The following is an 18,684-nucleotide window of genomic DNA, read 5'->3' on the forward strand; positions in this document are numbered from 1 at the left end:
CCTGGTGCTGTGAGACTGCAGTGCCAACCACTGAGCCATTGTGCCACCCTCAATGATGTTTGGGAAGATCACAGAAGAGGAGAAAATAATACCAGCACAAAACACAGAGATTGAGAAAAGGATCAATGTGAGACACAATACTGGGATGCTAGAGAGATACTAACAATGAACACACAGTCCGAAAGAACACAGGACAGAATTACCGAAAAGGTGAAATAAAAAAATGAGTTTGGTTTTGGTTTCTCCAAACCTGAGGAAAAGACCTTGTTTATTTATCCTATCCATGCTCTTATAAACCTTTCTAAGGTTACGCCTCATCCTCTGTCTTTCCAGGGAAAATAGCCCCAGTCCATTCAGTCTCTCCCTATAGTTCAAACCTTCCAACCCTGGCAATATTTTTGTCAGTCTTTTCTGAATTCTTTCAAGTTTCACAACATTCTCCCAGTAGTAGGGAGAACAGAATTGCACACTAAATTCCAAAAATGATCTAACCAATGTCCTGTATAGCCGTAACATTACCTCCCAACTCCTGTGCTCAATGCACTGACCAATGAAGACCAACACTTCAAATGGCTTCTTCATTATCCTATTTATCTGCAGCTCTACTTTCAAGGAACTATGAACCCACACTCTAAGATCTCTTTGTTCAGCAACACTCCCCAGGACCTTACTGATAAGTATTTAAGTCCTGCCCTGATTTCACTTTCCAAAATGCAGCACCTCACATTTATCTAAATTAAACTCCAACTGCCACTCCTCGGCTCATTGGCCCATCTGATCAAGATCCCATTGTACTCTGAGGTAACCTTCTTCGCTGTCCATTACGCCTCCAATTTTGATATCATCTGCAAGCTTTCTAACCACAGCTCCTGTGTTCACATTCAAAATTATTTTCGATAAAGGATAAAAAGCAACACAGATCCTTAGGACACACTGCTGGTCACAGGCCTCCAGATGAATTATGGATCTCCCACTCCCCAGGCAGCCACTGGTAACATCACCTGGGAGATAAGCCAGCCACTTCACAAATGTCATAGAAATCTGTAGTTTGATCAGCAATCATTTACCTTTCCTGACGATTTGGTTCCTTTTGATAATGCTGCCCCTGCTAGCAGCCAGGTCGGGAGCAGGCAGATGACTAAATACCAGACTATCTCCCCAGTCTCATCCATTGAACTGGAATGCCGTAAAACCATTTTACTGCAGGAAACAAAAATAGATAATGTTACATGTAAGGATATTTTTCTTCATTCATTGCATGCTTATTATTACCTGTATGGTTCAGTAATATATTTAAGGAAGGAAACCTGTCTTTAGCCACTGCTGGGAAATTGCATTGCCAGAAAATTTAGAGTTTCTCCAGATCTCATATCATTTCCAGCATGGGTCAGAATCTTGTGAGGTTGGTAGAGCCAGTGAAAGCCCTATACTATTTCTTTTCCAAACAGGCTAAACATCCTGTGCCATGCAAACATTTAATGGGACAGTGGTGATCATTTCTATGGGATCCAAGAGATCAAAGTCAGAATTCTTGTGGTTTAACACCTACGGCTGAACTTGTATTCAGTAACACCGCTGAGGAACTAATGGTTGCATCCAAGTCAACACCCACCTGAGACCTCATATCATTGAGGCATGGGTAAGTAATGCAAAATAGAATTACAGGAAGGAGTTCAGGAGAGAACAGTTGAGGGAGGGTATCTGAAGCATGGATTTTGAATAAAGGGTTTTCATTAACAACAGTAGAGGCATAATGATGCCTTAAAGATGCATTTTATGCTAATTCAATTGGCATCAAGGCAGAAAAGCCATTAATGGGCTCTCCCACCCTGTATTTTATTGGGGTGGAGGCAGAAATGTGGTTTCCAGCTGCCAATCTCTTGCTCCCTAAGTACAGAACCACCGTGGGTGGGGCACAAGGCTCCTCCCAATGATATGGAGTGTAAATAGCTGAGGCCATAGCTGCTGTTATGGCTTGGGCCAATCCACTTGTCACAGCCTGAAAATGTCCTTTACCCCGATTTCTTTACCATTAAACAAACCTTCCTCCTTTTTGAACAGATTGTCCAAGATCAGGAATCCTAATCTTGCAGAGTAACCATTTGTATAGCAACTTATCAAATGCATATTGGAACTTCAAACATACAATTGCAATGCCCTCATCTTTATCTACTCTATAAATTACAGCTGACAGCTTCAATTATTTCATGGATTTCCCCTTGGTAAGGCAATGCTGCCTTTGTCCAATCAGACTACCAATTTCAAGGTATTTGCAATCACTCCGTTCAGTCATGTTATGACACACCTCTGAAGAGGGTATGATTCGAGCATAGACATTGTGGTTCAAAGTAGGGCATCCTTAATAAGACATTGTAGAATTTTTTCTTCTTTCTTGAACATTTATTAATTTCCAGTTTCATGGGACCATTCCAGAATCTAACAAATTTTGGAAATTCATAACCAACATAATCATTATCTCCACAACATATTTGTTTGGTTTTAGTTTTTAAAATCTATTCAATTTATCCTTCACTGTTATTCTGAAATTCGTCTTTTTTAAAATCCCTTGTTTTCATCTATTTCTGGTAACTTTAGTTTCTTCTGTTGTGAATACAGATCATAAAGCACAGAAGCAGAAGTAGGCTACTGAGCCCATTGAATTTGCTTCACCATTCAACGAGGTAATTGGTTGATCAAATAATTATTAAATTAATTTTCCTGCCTTTTCTCTATAACCTTTGATTCCCTCACCGACTAAAAATCTGTCAGTCTCAGCCTTGTATAGGATTAACAGCCAACCTTGACACCTTGGAGGGCTTATCAAACCAAGGTCACTTGGGTAGAGCTCAGGAATAGGAAAGGCACAATCGCTTTGATGGGATTGGACGACAGACCTCCCAACAGCCAGTGGGTGATGAATGAACAGATATGTGGAAACGTTATGGAAAATGTGAAAGTAATAAGATTGTTGTGCTGGCTGATTTTATTATCCCCCAGATAGACTAGGACTCCCCTAGTGCCAGGGGCTTGGATAGTGGGTGGGAATTTGTTAGACATGCCCAGGATGGTTTCTTGAAGCAATATGTAATTAATCCAACTTGGAAAGTGGCCATAGTAGACCTAAGTAGTGGGGAATGAGCCCCGGTAAGTGATCAAAGTTTCTGTGAGGGAACCTTTCAGGAAGAGTGACCATAATTCTGCAAGTTTTAAATTACTTATGAGCATGGATGAGGAGTAGTCCTCTGGTGAAAGTACTATAAAGTACAGAACCTTAATAGGATCTATCCCAGATTACATGAGGGAATTAAGGGAGGAAATTGTTGGGTTCCTGTATGAAATCTTTGTGTCCTCTTTAGTTACAGGAGAGGTCCCAGAAGATGGACAGTAAGCAAGTTCGTCCTTCATTTGAGAAAGGCAATGAGGATAATCAGGGAAATTACAGGCCCTTTAGCCTTGCATCAGTGAGAAGGAAATTATTAGAGAAGATTCTTATGGACAGAATTTATTAATTTTTGGAAAAAATATAGTCTGGTGGTATGCAGTGTCTCACAAATTTGACTAGCTTTTTGAGAAGGTGACAGAGACTAGCAGTGGAAGGATATTTTTTTTCTGGCTGAGATCTGTTGTTCCACCTGAGTCAGTGCTGGGACCTCCGTTATTTGCAATATATATAAATGGTTTGAAGGAGAATGTAGGTGTTCTGATTAATAGGTTTGTGGAAGAGACAAAAATTGGGGAGCTACAGATAGGGAGGAGGGTTAACAGAGGCTACAGCAAGATATAAATATGTTGGAGAATTGGGTGGAAAAATTGCAGATGGAATTTAATCTGGAAAATACGCAGTGCTACATTTTGAAAAGTTTATTGCCTGCGGGTGATAATGCATGTTTTGAGTTGATTGACCCTTCTTCGGTGCTTATTTCTCTCCACAGATGATGCCAGACTAGCTGAACTTTTCTAGCAATTTTTGTTGTTGTTTCTGATTTCCAGCATCTACAGTTCTTTTGGTTTTATTTATTCAACTCCTTTGCTATCTCCTGGGTCCCCATTATTACTTCCCCAGCTTATTTGCTATGTTTGCTTGACCTCCTTCTTCCTTTTGAAGAAGTGCTTATTGTCTGTTTTTACACTACTTGCTAGTTTAACTTAAAATTAATTTTGTCTTTCATTATTGAGTTTTAGGTCATCTTCAGTTGAATTTTTTTGCCATTCATTTGTCTTACCATGGATCCTTGCCACATTTTACATGTTTGTTTCTTTCCATTTGATACTATCATTAACTTCCATGATTAGCACTGATTGGCTTATTCCCTTCCAAGAATCTTTCATCTTCACAAAGATATATCTTTGTTGTGAGTCGTGAACTGTTTTTTAAAACATCCATCACTGTTTATCAACCACCTTTTCTGATAAACTCCTGTTTCTAGTTCTTTCCAGGCAAGTCTGCCCTTGTTCTTTTGAAATTATTCATTTAAATGTTGTACAATTAATATGTGTCATGGTAGAATTCAAACCCATGTGCCCAGGTGCAGATATGTACGCTAACACACACACATTTTCAGTTATTGAAAGGATCCCTGTTGCAATTTTATTTTTCAACAGCTGTATGACAAATAATACTTCAGTCAAAATCCAACCATTTCCCTCTCAATAAACAGAACATTTACCAACCAATCTTCTCAGCAGGAGCTACTGGCCCAGCTGTGCAGGCCACAGGTACAGTCATCTGCAGCAATGTACTTACTCCCAATATTGCTCATTCAGAACCTGTTGGGGAATGAAGATTTCTGATCCACTCGGGCAAGTTTCATTGTTTGTCTGCAGGCATATTGTCTTTACAATTCCAAAATATCTATCATCCAGAGAGAGATTGCACAGTGGACCTGGAAAATATAGATTTTTTTTTTAGAATTATATTTCACTGGGAACAATACTTTCAATTTCTCATTACATAATCAGGGTTATCTGTCTTTGATTGCATTGATGAAGTTGCAGATGGGCCAGAACACAGCAGTGCAGTCTGTATACTCTAGTTTAGGTGCTCACTCTGTGCCTGATGATAGATTTTATTTGGCGTTGTCCAATACTAGCAAGCACAAGAATAGATCATGGCATTATATGTTATGGCCCCTGATTTGGGCTCTTAATCTGGCCCAATCAGCGAGCCCTGGCTCTCAGATAAAAAGAGGAGTGTCAAAGATTCTCACACTCTGGGTGTTGACTCTGATGAGGCTGTGCCAGAGTTAAGCATTTTCCACATGTAACCAAAGTTTGACTTTGTGACGGGATACCGGCCTCTCTGCAGTTATTTCAGTAGTGATGATAGTAAAGCATGTTCCTGAAGAAACTTGCTCACAACAGTCATCTTTGAGTTAGGGTAAGTATTTCTTGCATCAGCCGTCATTAGGAAGCATGGCTTGTTTGAGATTGCAATTGAAGACTGAGTTGACTATATTGAAAGAATGCATTCTTTTTCCCAGGCCAATAATATTGGGGCAGATGAAAAGCAATGATTAATTCTCCTGACAGCTTGTAGAGCCACAACTTTTTCTGTGAACAGGGGCCTACTTGCCCTGAGGGACCAGATACTAAAACCTTTCAAGAGTCGACAGATTTAGTTAAGGAATATTAAATCCCCAGGTTCCTTAAATTCTGAGGTGCTATTGCTTTTACTGAGCAATTTGAGAACCAGGGGAAGCTGTGCTGTGATTTTTAACTAGGTTATCCCTTAATGAGAAAGAGTTATAGAGTTGTATAGCACGGAAGCAGACTCTTTGGTCCAACTCTTCCATGCCAACAAGATATCTGAAATTAACCTAGTCCCATTTGCTAGCATTTGGACCATATCCCTCTAAGTCCTTCCTATTCATGAACTCAAGCAGATGCTTTTTAAATATTGTTCTTGTTTCAACCTCCACCACATCTTCTGGCAGCTCATTCCATACACGCACTGCCCTCTACATGCACCAGTTTAAATCTGATTTTCCCAGAGCTGGGAGGGTGAAACAGCATCAGGGGCACCAATGCTGAACTCAAGATTCTGCCAAGCAAGAGAAACAGTTTACCAAAGGATTTGGTGTAGGAACCATGGAAATGGCTCTGTATGGGTAAGGGGCATGATCGCCATGCGGTCGGGAGGCAGTGATGTACAAAGTTTGGATCAGTGCAATGGCCCTGAACTAGCATATGGGCCTTTATGAAAGCTGCAAACTTGCAAATGGTGCAGGAGCAAAGTGTACCCTGCCCCTCAGAACCGCCAACAGTCATGGGTTCATCCTCTCGGTCAAGCGTTGATGAGACTTCTGAATTCAAGATGGACATGTTGGATGTTGTGCATCGGCGCCTTTGCTGGTGGAAGGAGAGAATGAATTTCTACCAAGGCATTCCTGGTGCAAGAGGTGAGGTCACAGTTACTCGCTGCCCACATTGAACGCTGAGACAGAAGAACCTGATGCAGTGCTAAAACATTCCGGGAAGCTCTCCGAAAGAAAAGGACCGACCTACATCCCCTCGGAGGGGACAGATTTAATGATTGTAATGAGGTCAGCTAGGTGGGCACCATAGAATATGAGATCCGTGATTGGGGCCGTTAAACTAGTCTACTCAGGGAGCATTGGCTGACAGATAAAAAAGAGGTGTATCAGAGATTCTGGCACTCTGCCTTCTGACTCTGATGAAGCTATGCCAGAATCAAGGACTTTCCACTTGTAAATAAAGGGACTTGGTGACAGGATACTAGCCTCTGTGGAGTTATTTCAATGAGAGTTTCAATTTTAATTGACTGTAATATTGACTCCACAAAGTCTTTACTCCCTGCTCCCTCCCCATTCCTATCTTCCTTATATAAACTGACATTTTCCTAGCTACCATTAGTTCTGAGAAAGGGTCACTGAACCCAAAACGTTAACTTTGACTTTTTCTTCACAGATGCTGCAAGACCCTCTCAGCTTTTCTAGCAACTTCTGTTTTCATTTCTCAAAGTCTTTCCCCAATCTACAAAACACAAACTAGGTGGATAAGTGCAGTCCACCAACAATTAGTTTCCTTTAAAGATTTTGTCATATACAATATACGATTGTAACATTATCATCACTATACCAGTTACTCAGTGACATTGAATCAGAGAGCAACAGAGATGTCACTGAGAGGAATTCTGGGAGATGCCAGTGCAGTCACCATGACTGATCGGAATATTGCAGAGGAACTGGTGTCAAGGCTTAGTGACTGTAATTCCATAAAGTTTTGAGTAGTCATGAACAAGGACAAGAGTGGCTCTTGGGTGAGGGTGCTTAATTGGGCAAGGGCTAATTACATCCAAATTAGACAAGAACTGGGAATGTGAATTGGGTGAAATTATTTGAGGGCAAATCTATGCCTGGCACGTGGGAGGCATTTAAAGACCAGTTGTTTAAAGTGCAGGATATGCATGTCCCTGCAAAACTGAAGGATAGGAATGGCAGGATTCAGAAACCATGGATGACAAGAGAAATTGTGGACTTAGTCAAAAGGAAAAAGCAAGCACACAATAGGTCTTGGCAACTACAAACTAACAAAGCCCTTGAGGAGTATAGGGAAATTAGGAAGGAAATTAAACACAAAATTAGGAAAGCTAAAAGGGGCATGAAATGCCTTTAACAAACAGGGTCAAGGAGAATCCCAAGGCTTTTTATGCACACATTAGAAGAAAGAGGGTAGAAAGTGAAGGAGTAGGCCCCCTCAAGGATAAAGGATGTAAGTTATGCATGGACCCAGTGGAAGTGGGAGAGATCCTTAATGAGTACTTTGTATCAGTACTCATCAAGGAGAAGGACCTGACTGATGTTGAGGTCAGGGATGAGTGTGTGAATACTCTAGGGAAAGCCAATATATCGAAGGAAGAAGTTTTGGGTATCCGAAATTGCATTAAGGTAGACAAGTCCCCAGAGCCAGATGGAATCTATCCCAGATTATGTGGAAGGCAAGGGAATAAATATCTGGGTGTGCAGGTCCACAGTTCCCCAAAAGTGACAACACTTGTGCCCAAAGTGATTAAGAAGGCACATAGTATGCTTGCCTTCTTTGGCCAGGGCATGGAGTTCAAGAGTTGGCAAAACATATTACAGCTATATAAAACACCTGTTCGGCAGCATTTGGCGTATTGTGTGTAGTTTTAGTTGCCACATTACCAGAAGGACGTGAAAGATTTGGAAAGAGTGCAGAGAACTTTCACTCGGATGTTGCTCAGTCTTGAGGGCATTGGCTATGAGGAAAGGTCAAAAAGACTAGGATAGTTTTCACTGGAAAGATGGCAGCTGAGAGGAGACCTGATAGAGGTCTACAAAATAATGAAAGGCATAGATCGGGTGGATAGCCAGAGGCATTTTCCCAGGGTTGAAATTTCAATTACAAGGGGTACAGGTTCCAGCTGAGAGGGCAACAGTTCAAGGGAGGTGTGAGAGGAGAGTTTTTCACACAGAGTGGTAGGAGCCTGGAATGCACTGCCAGAGGAGGTGTTGGAAGCAGGCATGTTGGCAACATTTCAGAGCCATCTGGGGATGGTTACATGAATAGAGAGGAAATAGAGGGATATGGACTGAATAAGGACAGAAGGTTTGTTTCTTAGCTTAGCCAGGGCATGATGACCAGCACAGGCTTGGAGGGCCGGAGGGCCTCTTCCTGTGTCGTATTTCTCTTTTTTTTGTTTCTTTTCTTTCTTTTCTTTTCATTGTGCTGCTATTTTCTATCCAAACCTTTCTGCTAGATGATGACAATCAGGATGGTCACTAAAAGTATTGTCCACTTGTCTCCCTCATTCAATCTGACAGAATGAATAATGAACAGGTGGTGTCTATACTTTCCCCAATCGAAGTGAGTACTGTACCTTTAGGAATCCTGCTGCATGTTTCATCTGCTCCCCAACAACTGAAGCAGTCTGCCCACGGCAGGGGCGATTGGAAGGAAGCAAACAGGTAGTACAGACTGTAGGCAAGGATGCAACAGTAGGAAATGTTTGAAATAATGCCATATAGAAACATAGCTCACCCCACACCTTAAAAGGGTAGTAGGAACAAGAGTTTAGTTTAGAGATAATGTACTTAAAAATGTTTTAAACAGTTAAACAGACAAATGTTGACTGGTTGCCAGTCAGTAATACAATTTCTGAGATAATGGGAACTGCAGATGCTGGAGAATTCCAAGATAATAAAATGTGAGGCTGGATGAACACAGCAGGCCAAGCAGCATCTCAGGAGCACAAAAACTGACGTTTCGGGCCTAGACTCTCTCTGATGAAGGGTCTAGGCCCGAAACGTCAGCTTTTGTGCTCCTGAGATGCTGCTTGGCCTGCTGTGTTCATCCAGCCTCACATTTTATTATCTAGTAATACAATTTCTGTTGTCATTTGTCCATCCACTTATACCATTTATTGATGAGGGAAGCAGTTTTGTGTTAAGAAAAGTTCAAACATATGCAGATGTAGACATTTCCTGTCCATCTGACTCCAGGTATCTTACCCTTGTTGCCTACTCAAAGAAGTATTCAGAAATATAATGTATAACAATAAGAAGAAACAAACCAATGATGACCTGTTGTTAGAGAAATCAAGCAAAGTCAACCAGCAACCATTCCTTGCAGGAACTTAGTGCAGCCTGAGCAATAGGAGCATACATGGAGTGTTTGTGAGCTATGAATAATCAGTCATTTGGAAACAATTGGCTGTGCATTTAAAAGAAGGAGGGTTTTTATCAGTGGTAAGGACAAAGCATTTAATTTTCATGAATATGTGATATTCAGAAAATGATGGAGAAAGAAAATGGGAGGTACAGTAGTAGTGACTAGAGAAGTGTTGGAAATGGATGATTGATGTGATTTGAGGCAGAGATACAGAGTACATTTGGCTACAATTGAGAAGTGAGAGGTTATTGCCTATCATATTGGTCATAGTATTCCAGAAAAAGAGAGATCTTATAAGGGAGAAAGTCTATCGGAAAATCACTGATAAATGTAAGACCAATAGAATTGTGATATTGTCACTTATAAGTAAATGAATATGAATTAGTGTAAAGGGTGAAAAATGGCAGAAATTTCTGATAAGTTAAAGAGTTCAGTTCTAACAGGAAGGCAACATTGCTGGATCTCATGTCGCAGTTACACGTGTCTGTGGGGAAGCAGCTATGTAAGACAGAAAAGATCAAGTCTATAATAAAGAGATAACAATGTGTGGAGCTGGATGAACGCATCAGGCCAGGCAGCATCAGAGGAGCAGAAGAGCTGACGTTTCGTGTCTGAACTCTTCTTCACAAATGGGGTAGGGAAGGGGGCTCTGGAATAAATAGAGAGAAGGGGAGGCGATGAGAGAAGGTGGATAGAGGAGCCAATAGGAGGAGAGAAGATGGACAGGTCAGGGAGGTGGAAATGAAGCCAGTACAGGTGAGTGTATGTAGGAAGTTGGTTTGTGAGGAGGGAGAGGCGGGTAGGTGGAAGGGAAATCTGACAGGTCAAGGAGACAGGGATGAGGGTAATAGGTAAGAAGTGGGTGTGGGTGTTGGTCAGTAAGGTGGGAAGAGTGGATAGGTGGGAGAAAAGACGGACAGTTCAAGGAGGCGGGGATGAGGGCGGCTGGTCTTGGGATGGTCGGGGGAGAGGAAATTTTGAAGCTTCCAAAGTCTACATTAAGACCATTGGGCTGCAGGGTTCCCAGATGGAATATGAGATGCTGTCTCTCTAGCCTTCAGGTGGAATTGTTGTGGCACTACAGGAGGCCCAGGATGGACATATCGTCCAAGGAGTGGAAGGGGGAGTTGAAGAGGTTCGCGACTAGGAGGTGTAGTCATTTGTCATGAAGTGAGCATAAGTGGTCCTCAAAGCAGACTCCAAGCATCTGCTTGGTTTCCCTGATGTAGAGGAGGCCACATCGGGAACAGCGGATACAATATAGCACATTAGCAGTTGCCTGCAACGGTAGTAGATTCGCCAACTTTAGGTACATTTAAGTCATCATTGGACAAGCATATGGACGTACATGGAATAGTGTAGGTTCGATGGGCTTGAGATCGGGATGACAGGTCGGCACAACATCGAAGGCTGAAGGGCCTGTACTGTGCTGTTATGTTCTATGTTCTATGTGCAGTTGAACATTTGTTTAATGTGGAACGTTTTCTTGAGGCCTGGGATGGAGGTCAGGGGGGAAGTGTAGGGGCAGATGTAGCATCTCCTGTGGGTTGCAGGGGAAAGTGCTGGGGTGGTGGTGCTAGAATGGCCCCTCTGGAAGGCAGATAAGGTTGGGGAAAGAAATATATCCTTGGTAGTGGGGTCATATTGCAGGTGGCGGAAGTGGCAGAGAATGATGCGTTGAACCCAGAGGTTAATGGGGGGATACAAGAGGACGAGGGGGAATTCTAGATAATAAAGTGTGAAGCTGGATGAACACAGCAGGCCCAGCAGCATCTCAGGAGCACAAAAGCTGACGTTTCAGGCCTAGACCCTTCATCAGAGAGGGGGATGGGGTGCGGGTTCTGGAATAAATAGGGAGAGAAGGGGAGGCGGACCGAAGATGGAGAGAAAAGAAGATAGGTGGAGAGGAGAGTATAGGTGGGGAGGTAGGGAGGGGATAGGTCAGTCCAGGGAAGACGGACAGGTCAAGGAGGTGAGATGCAGTTAGTAGGTAGGAAATGAACGTGCGGCTTGGGGTGGGAGGAATGGATGGGTGAGAGGAAGAACAGGTTAGGGAGGCAGAGACAGGCTGGGCTGGTTTTGGGATGCAGTGGGGGGAGGGGAAGAGCTGGGCTGGTTGTGTGGTGCAGTGGGGAGAGGGGACGAACTGGGCTGGTTTTGGGATGTGGTGGGGGAAGGGGAGATTTTGAAACTGGTGAAGTCCACATTGATACCATTGGGCTGCAGGGTTCCCAAGCGGAATATGAGTTGCTGTTCCTGCAACCTTCGCGTGGCATCATTGTGGCATTGCAGGAGGCCCATGATGGACATGTCATCTAAAGAATGGGAGGGGGAGTTGAAATGGTTTGCGACTGGGAGGTGCAGTTGTTTATTGCGAACCAAGCGGAGGTGTTCTGCAAAGCGATCCCCAAGCCTCCACTTGGTTTCCCCAATGTAGCGGAAGCCACACCGGGTACAATGGATACAGTATACCACATTGGCAGATGTGCAGGTGAACCTCTGCTTAATATGGAAAGTCATCTTGGGGCCTGGGATTGGGGTGAGGGAGGAAGTGTGGGGCCAAGTGTAGCATTTCCTGCGGTGGCAGGGGAAGGTGCTGGGTGTGGTGGGGTTGGAGGGCAGAGTGGAGCGAACAAGGGAGTCACGGAGAGAGTGGTCTCTCCGGAGAGCAGACAAGGGTGGGGATGGAAAAATGTCTTGGGTGGTGGAGTCGGATTGTAGATGGTGGAAGTGTCGGAGGATGATGCATTGTATCCGGAGGTTGGTGGGGTGGTGTGTGAGAATGAGGGGGATCCTCTTTGGGCGGTTGTGGCGGGGGCAGGGTGTGAGGGATGTGTTGCGGGAAATGCGGGAGACGCGGTCAAGGGCATTCTCGACCACTGTGGGGGAAAGTTGCGGCCCTTGAAGAACTTGGACATCTGGAATGTGCGGGAATGGAATGCCTCATCGTGGGAGCAGATGCGGCGGAGGCGGAGGAATTGGGAATAGGGGATGGAATTTTTGTAGGAGGGTGGGTGGGAGCAGGTGTATTCTAGGTAGCTGTGGGAGTTGGTGGGCTTGAAATGGACATCAGTTACAAGCTGGTGGCCTGAGATGGAGACTGAGAGGTCCAGGAAGGTGAGGGATGTGCTAGAGATGGCACAGGTGAACTGAAGGTTGGGGTGGAAGGTGTTGGTGAAGTGGATGAACTGTTCGAGCTCCTCTGGGGAGCAAGAGGCGGCGCCGATGCAGTCATCAATGTAACGGAGGGAGAGGTGGGGTTTGGGGATACTGTCTTGTTATTTCGGTGTGTGAGGGCTGATGTTCAGGAAATGCAAGAGATGCGATCGAGGGTATTTTTGACTGCTGTGGAGGGGAAGTTGCGGTCCTTGACAAACGAAGACATGTGGGATGTCTGGGAGTGGAATGCCTCATCTTCATAGCAGATGCAGCAGAGGTGAAGGAATTGGGAATAGGGGATAGCATTCTTGCAGGAAGGTGGGTGAGAGGAGGTGTGGCCTAAGTAGTTGTGGGAATCGGTGGGCTTAAAATAGGTATGTTTCCAGGTGATTACCAGCAATGGAGACAGAGAGGCCCAGGAAGGAGAAAGAGGTGTCAGATATGGCCCAGGTGAACTTAAGTTGGGGTGGAAGGTGTTCATCAAGCTGATGAACTGTTCGAGTTCCTCATGGGAACACAAGATGGCGCCATTACTGTCATTGATGTTACAGAGGAAGAGGTGGGGTTGGTGCCTGTGTAGCTGCAGAAGAGAGATCATTCCATGTATCCTACAAAGAGGCAGGAATAGCTTGGGCCCATGCAGGTACCCATGGTCACACCCTTAGTCTGAAGGAAGTGGGAGGAGTTGAGGGAGAAGTGATTTTATGAATGGCTTTGTTTTGTCTTTTTTATCATCCCACAGGTACCAAAGAGTCCATGAAGCTTTTTTTTTCTTTCTCATTCAATAATAGAGTTTGAGTACTTTTGGAAATGTTAGCACTTGTTGTCCATTTTGAAAGACGCTGGGGAGGGTGGTGGTAAAGTGCCTCCTTAAACTGCTGTACTCCATGGGCTAGAAGACCTACAATGCTGAAAGACTGGGAGATCCAGGATTTTGATGAAGCGATAATTAACATACAAGTTGCCACTAATCTGTACTAATCTTACGGTTGGTGTAGTGTACTCTATAGAATGAATTACAGCATGGTGTGTCAGTGGTGAATGTGATGCTAAACAAGCAGGCTGCTTTCCAACTCTTCAGTACTGTCAGAGCCACACTCATCCAGGCAAGCAGTTAAGGAAGGCAACTCACCACCACCTTCTAAAGGGCAACAAATGCTAGCCCAACCAGCAATGCCCTCATCCAGCGAGTGAATTAAAAACGAAATACATTATCAATACTGACTGAAGCTATGGACTTCAGTAAGGCATTTGATGAGGTTCCCCATGGTAGGCTCATTCAGAAGGTCAGGAGGAATGGGATACAGGGGAACTTAGCTGTCTGAATAGAGAATTGGCTGGCCAACAGAAGACAGCGAGTGGTAGTAGAAGGAAAATATTCTGCCTGGAAGTCAGTGGTGAGTGGTGTTCCACAGGGCTCTGTCCTTGGGCCTCTACTGTTTGTAATTTTTTTTAAGACTTGGATGAGGGGATTGAAGGATGGGTCAGCAAGTTTGCAGACGACACAAAGGTTGGAGGTGTAGTTGACAGTATAGAGGGCTGTTGTAGGCTGCAGCCGGACATTGACAGGATGCAGAGATGGGCTGAGAGGTGGCAGATGGAGTTCAACCTGGATAAATGCGAGGTGATGCATTTTGGAAGGTCGAATTTGAAAGCTGAGTACAGGATTAAGGGTAGGATTCTTGGCAGTGTGGAGGAACAGAGGGATCTTGGTGTGCAGATACATAGATCCCTTAAAATGGCCACCCAAGTGGACAGGGTTGTTAAGAAAGCATATGGCGTTTTGGCTTTCATTAACAGGGGGATTGAGTTTAAGAGTCATGAGATTTTGTTGCAGCTCTATAAAATTTTGGTTAGACCGCACTTGGAATACTGCGTCCAGTTCTGGTCGCCCTATTATAGGAAAGATGTGGATGCTTTGGAGAGGGTTCAGAGGAGGTTTACCAGGATGCTGCCTGGACTGGAGGGCTTGTCTCATGAAGAGAGGTTGACTGAGCTCGGACTCTTTTCATTGGAGAAAAGGAGGAGGAGAGGGGACCTAATTGAGGTATACAAGATAATGAGAGGCATAGATAGAGTTGATAGCCAGAGACTATTTCCCAGGGCAGAAATAGCTAACACGAGGGGTCATAGTTTTAAGCTGGTTGGAGGAAAGTATAGAGGGGACGTCAGAGGCGGGTCCTTTACACAGAGAGTTGTGAGAGCATGGAATGCGTTGCCAGCAGCAGTTGTGGAAGCAAGGTCATTGGGGTCATTTAAGAGACTGCTGGACATGCATATGGTCACAGAAATTTGAGGGTGCATACATGAGGATCAATGGTCGGCACAACATCGTGGGCGGAAGGGCCTGTTCTGTGCTGTACTGTTCTATGTTCTATGTTCTATGTTCTATCTGCTATACTGATAGTGGTTTTGAACATATTACACATGTGAAATGTTGCTCGTCTAGATTTTCTAAATAAACGTTAACCTTGTAACATTGGCATGGCTTTCCACACTGCTACAGGTCCGAGGCTGGGAAACTGTCCAAAAGAAGATTCCAAGAAAAACTCTGGCATCCCAACAAGGAAGTGAAGGGAATAAGGAATGCCCCTGGAAAATATTTTAAAAAGTGAAATAAGTTGTATGAATGTCAGAGTGAGTAAGATCATTCAGGGAGTTTTGGAACAAATGTTAAACTCTTAAACAGTCAATTTCATATTAATGCAGTAGTGTTATTGTGCTAAATCTTTTCATTGACTTGACTGCATAATGGCAACTTATACGTTTAATCAGCTTTGAAATACAGAATTAAAAACCACCAAATAAACATTCAGAGTCCTATGTTGTTTTCATCACTCAGTTCCTGACTCTTGAGATTCTTAAATGACATCCAACACAAAGCAAATGCTCAATTTCAACACAATCAAGTTTTTGATAAGGAATTTATTCATTCATAGAATCGCTACAGTGTGGAAACAGGCCCTTTGGCACAATACATCGCCCCCAACATTCACAGCATCCCACCAAGACCCATCCCGCTAAAGCCCACCTAATCTACACACCCCTGAACACTACAGGGTAATTTAGCATGGCCAATGCACCTAGCCTGCACATCTTTGGATAGTGGAAGGTAACCAGACAGCATGGAGGAAACCCACGCAGACACGGGGAGAATGTGCAAGCACCACACAGACAGTCACCTGAGAATGGAATTGAACCCAGGACCTTGGTGCTGTGAGGCAGCTGTGCTAACCACTGAGCTACCGTGCTGCCCAACGTACAGGGAAAATGCTCAATAATGGCACACTCACTCCAAAGACAAGCATGCATTGGAACTGCACATGAGGACTGTATCAGAGATAATGGGGGAACTGTAGATGCTGGAGAATCCAAGATAACAAAGTGTGAAGCTGGATGAACACAGCAGGCCAAGCAGCATCTCAGGAGCAGAAAAGCTGACGTTTCGGGAAGGGTCTAGGCCCGAAATGTCAGCTTTTGTGCTCCTGAGATGCTGCTTGGCCTGCTGTGTTCATCCAGCTTCACACGTCTTTGTCTTGCACATGAGGACTTTCACTTTAACCAAGATTGAAGCAGTCACATCCCTAATCACTTACCATTTACAAGCCACTGAAAGAAATTTTCAGGAAATAGTACTCTTTCAGCAGTGGGATGAAGCATGCCCCCAAATCTAAAAATATTGCTGGACCACGTACCCAACAATGCAGGAGATAAGAGGAATTGAAGATACTGGAGAATCTGAGATAACAAGGTGTAGATCTGGATGAACACAGAGGGCCAAGCAGCAACATAAGAGAAGGAGAGCTGACATTTCGGGTTGAGAATTTTGAATTCTGAATTTCTGAAGAAGAGTTTAGGCCCGAAACGTCAGCTCTCCTGCTCCTATGATGCTGCTTGGCCTGATGTGTTCATCCAGCTCTACACCTTGTTATCCCAACAATGCAGGTATTTGTTTAGTATTTTACACTCTTTATTTAAATATAAGTCTTAAAGACTTCACTACCTCAGTGCATACTCAAGCACAGCTACAGAGGTATTGATTCAATGTTGTGCTGATTTTTATAAAGTTGTACAAATACATCATTCTCATTGACAACTTTCTAGCCACTAATGAGAAATTAGTTGTGTCAAATTGCGATGCTGTACAGACGCCATTGTAAATATTTAGAAATTACAAAGTGCTATGCAAGGACACGATACTCAATTTCATGGCCAGGCATGACTTAGCGTATCAAAGACGTGAATTTATAAGTTGTACAATCTGTGCCATAAATAGCCAGGAATGAGAAGAAGTGACAATGGGAACTGCAGATGCTGGAGAATCCAAGATAATAAAATGTGAGGCTGGATGAACACAGCAGGCCCAGCAGCATCTCAGGAGCACAAAAGCTGACGTTTTGGGCCTAGACCCTTCATCAGAGAGGGGGATGGAGTGAGGGCTCTGGAATAAATAGGGAGAGAGGGGGAGGCGGAACGAAGATGGAGAGAAAAGAAGATAGGTGGAGAGGAGAGTATAGGTGGGGAGGTAGGGAGGGGATAGGTCAGTCCAGGGAAGATGGACAGGTCAAGGAGGTGGGATGAGGTTAGTAGGTAGGTGATGGAGGTGCGGCTTGGGGTGGGAGGAAGGGATGGGTAAGAGGAAGAACAGGTTAGGGAGCCAGGTTGGACTGGTTTTGGGATGCAGTGGGTGGAGGGGAAGAGCTGGGCTGGTTGTGTGGTGCCGTGGGGGGAGGGGACGAACTGGGCTGGTTTTGGGATGTCGTGGGGGAAGGGGAGATTTTGAAGCTGGTGAAGTCCACATTGATACCATTGGGCTGCAGGGTTCCCAAGCGGAATATGAGTTGCTGTTCCTGCAACCTTCGGGTGGCATCATTGTGGCACTGCAGGAGGCCCATGATGGACATATCATCGAAAGAATGGGAGGGGGAGTTGAAATGGTTTGCGACTGGGAAGTGCAGTTGTTTATTGCGAACCGAGTGGAGGTGTTCTGCAAAGCGATCCCCAAGCCTCCGCTTGCTTTCCCCAATGTAGCGGAAGCCACACCGGGTACAGTGGATGCAGTATACCACATTGGCAGATGTGCAGGTGAACCTCTGCTTAATATAGAAGTCATCTTCGGGCCTGGGATAGGGGTGAGGGAGGAGGTGTGGGGGCGAGTGTAGCATTTCCTGCGGTTGCAGGGGAAGGTGCCGGGTGTGGTGGGGTTGGAGGGCAGTGTGGAGCGAACAAGGGAGTCACGGAGAGAGTGATCTCTCCGGAAAGCAGACAAGGGTGGGGATGGACAAATGTCTTGGGTGGTGGGGTCAGATTGTAGATGGCGGAAGTGTCGGAGGATGATGCATTGTATCAGGAGGTTGGTGGGGTAGTGTGTGAGATGAGGGGGATCCTCTTTGGGCAGTTGTGGCGGGGGCGGGGTGTGAGGGATGTGTTGCGGGAAATGTGGGAGACACGTTCAAGGGCGTTCTCAACCACTGTGGGGGGAAAGTTGCAGCCCTTGAAGAACTTGGACATCTGGGATGTGCGGAAATGGAATGCCTCATCGTGGGAGCAGATGCGGCGGAGGTGGAGGAATTGGGAATAGGGGATGGAATTTTTGCAGGAGGGTGGGTGGGAGGAGGTGTTTTCTAGGTAGTTGTGGGAGTCGGTGGGCTTGAAATGGACATCAGTTACAAGCTGGTGGCCTGAGATGGAGACTGAGATGTCCAGGAAGGTGAGGGATGTGCTAGAGATGGCACAGGTGAACTGAAGGTTGGGGTGGAAGGTGTTGGTGAAGTGGATGAACTGTTCGAGCTCTTCTGGGGAGCAAGAGGCGGCGCCGATACAGTCATCAATGTATCGGAGGAAGAGGTGGGGTTTGGGGCCTGTGTAGGTGCG

At 44.7% G+C, this 18,684-nt stretch overlaps 1 pseudogene; it reads right to left on the reverse strand.

Annotated features, from left to right (window-relative positions):
* LOC125459000 (sodium- and chloride-dependent neutral and basic amino acid transporter B(0+)-like) overlaps positions 1 to 18,684 on the reverse strand; it is a 66,953-nt pseudogene that overhangs the window by 30,266 nt on the left and 18,003 nt on the right.

The sequence above is a fragment of the Stegostoma tigrinum genome, chromosome 15, assembly GCF_030684315.1.
Source record: "Stegostoma tigrinum isolate sSteTig4 chromosome 15, sSteTig4.hap1, whole genome shotgun sequence".
NCBI lineage: Eukaryota > Metazoa > Chordata > Chondrichthyes > Orectolobiformes > Stegostomatidae > Stegostoma > Stegostoma tigrinum.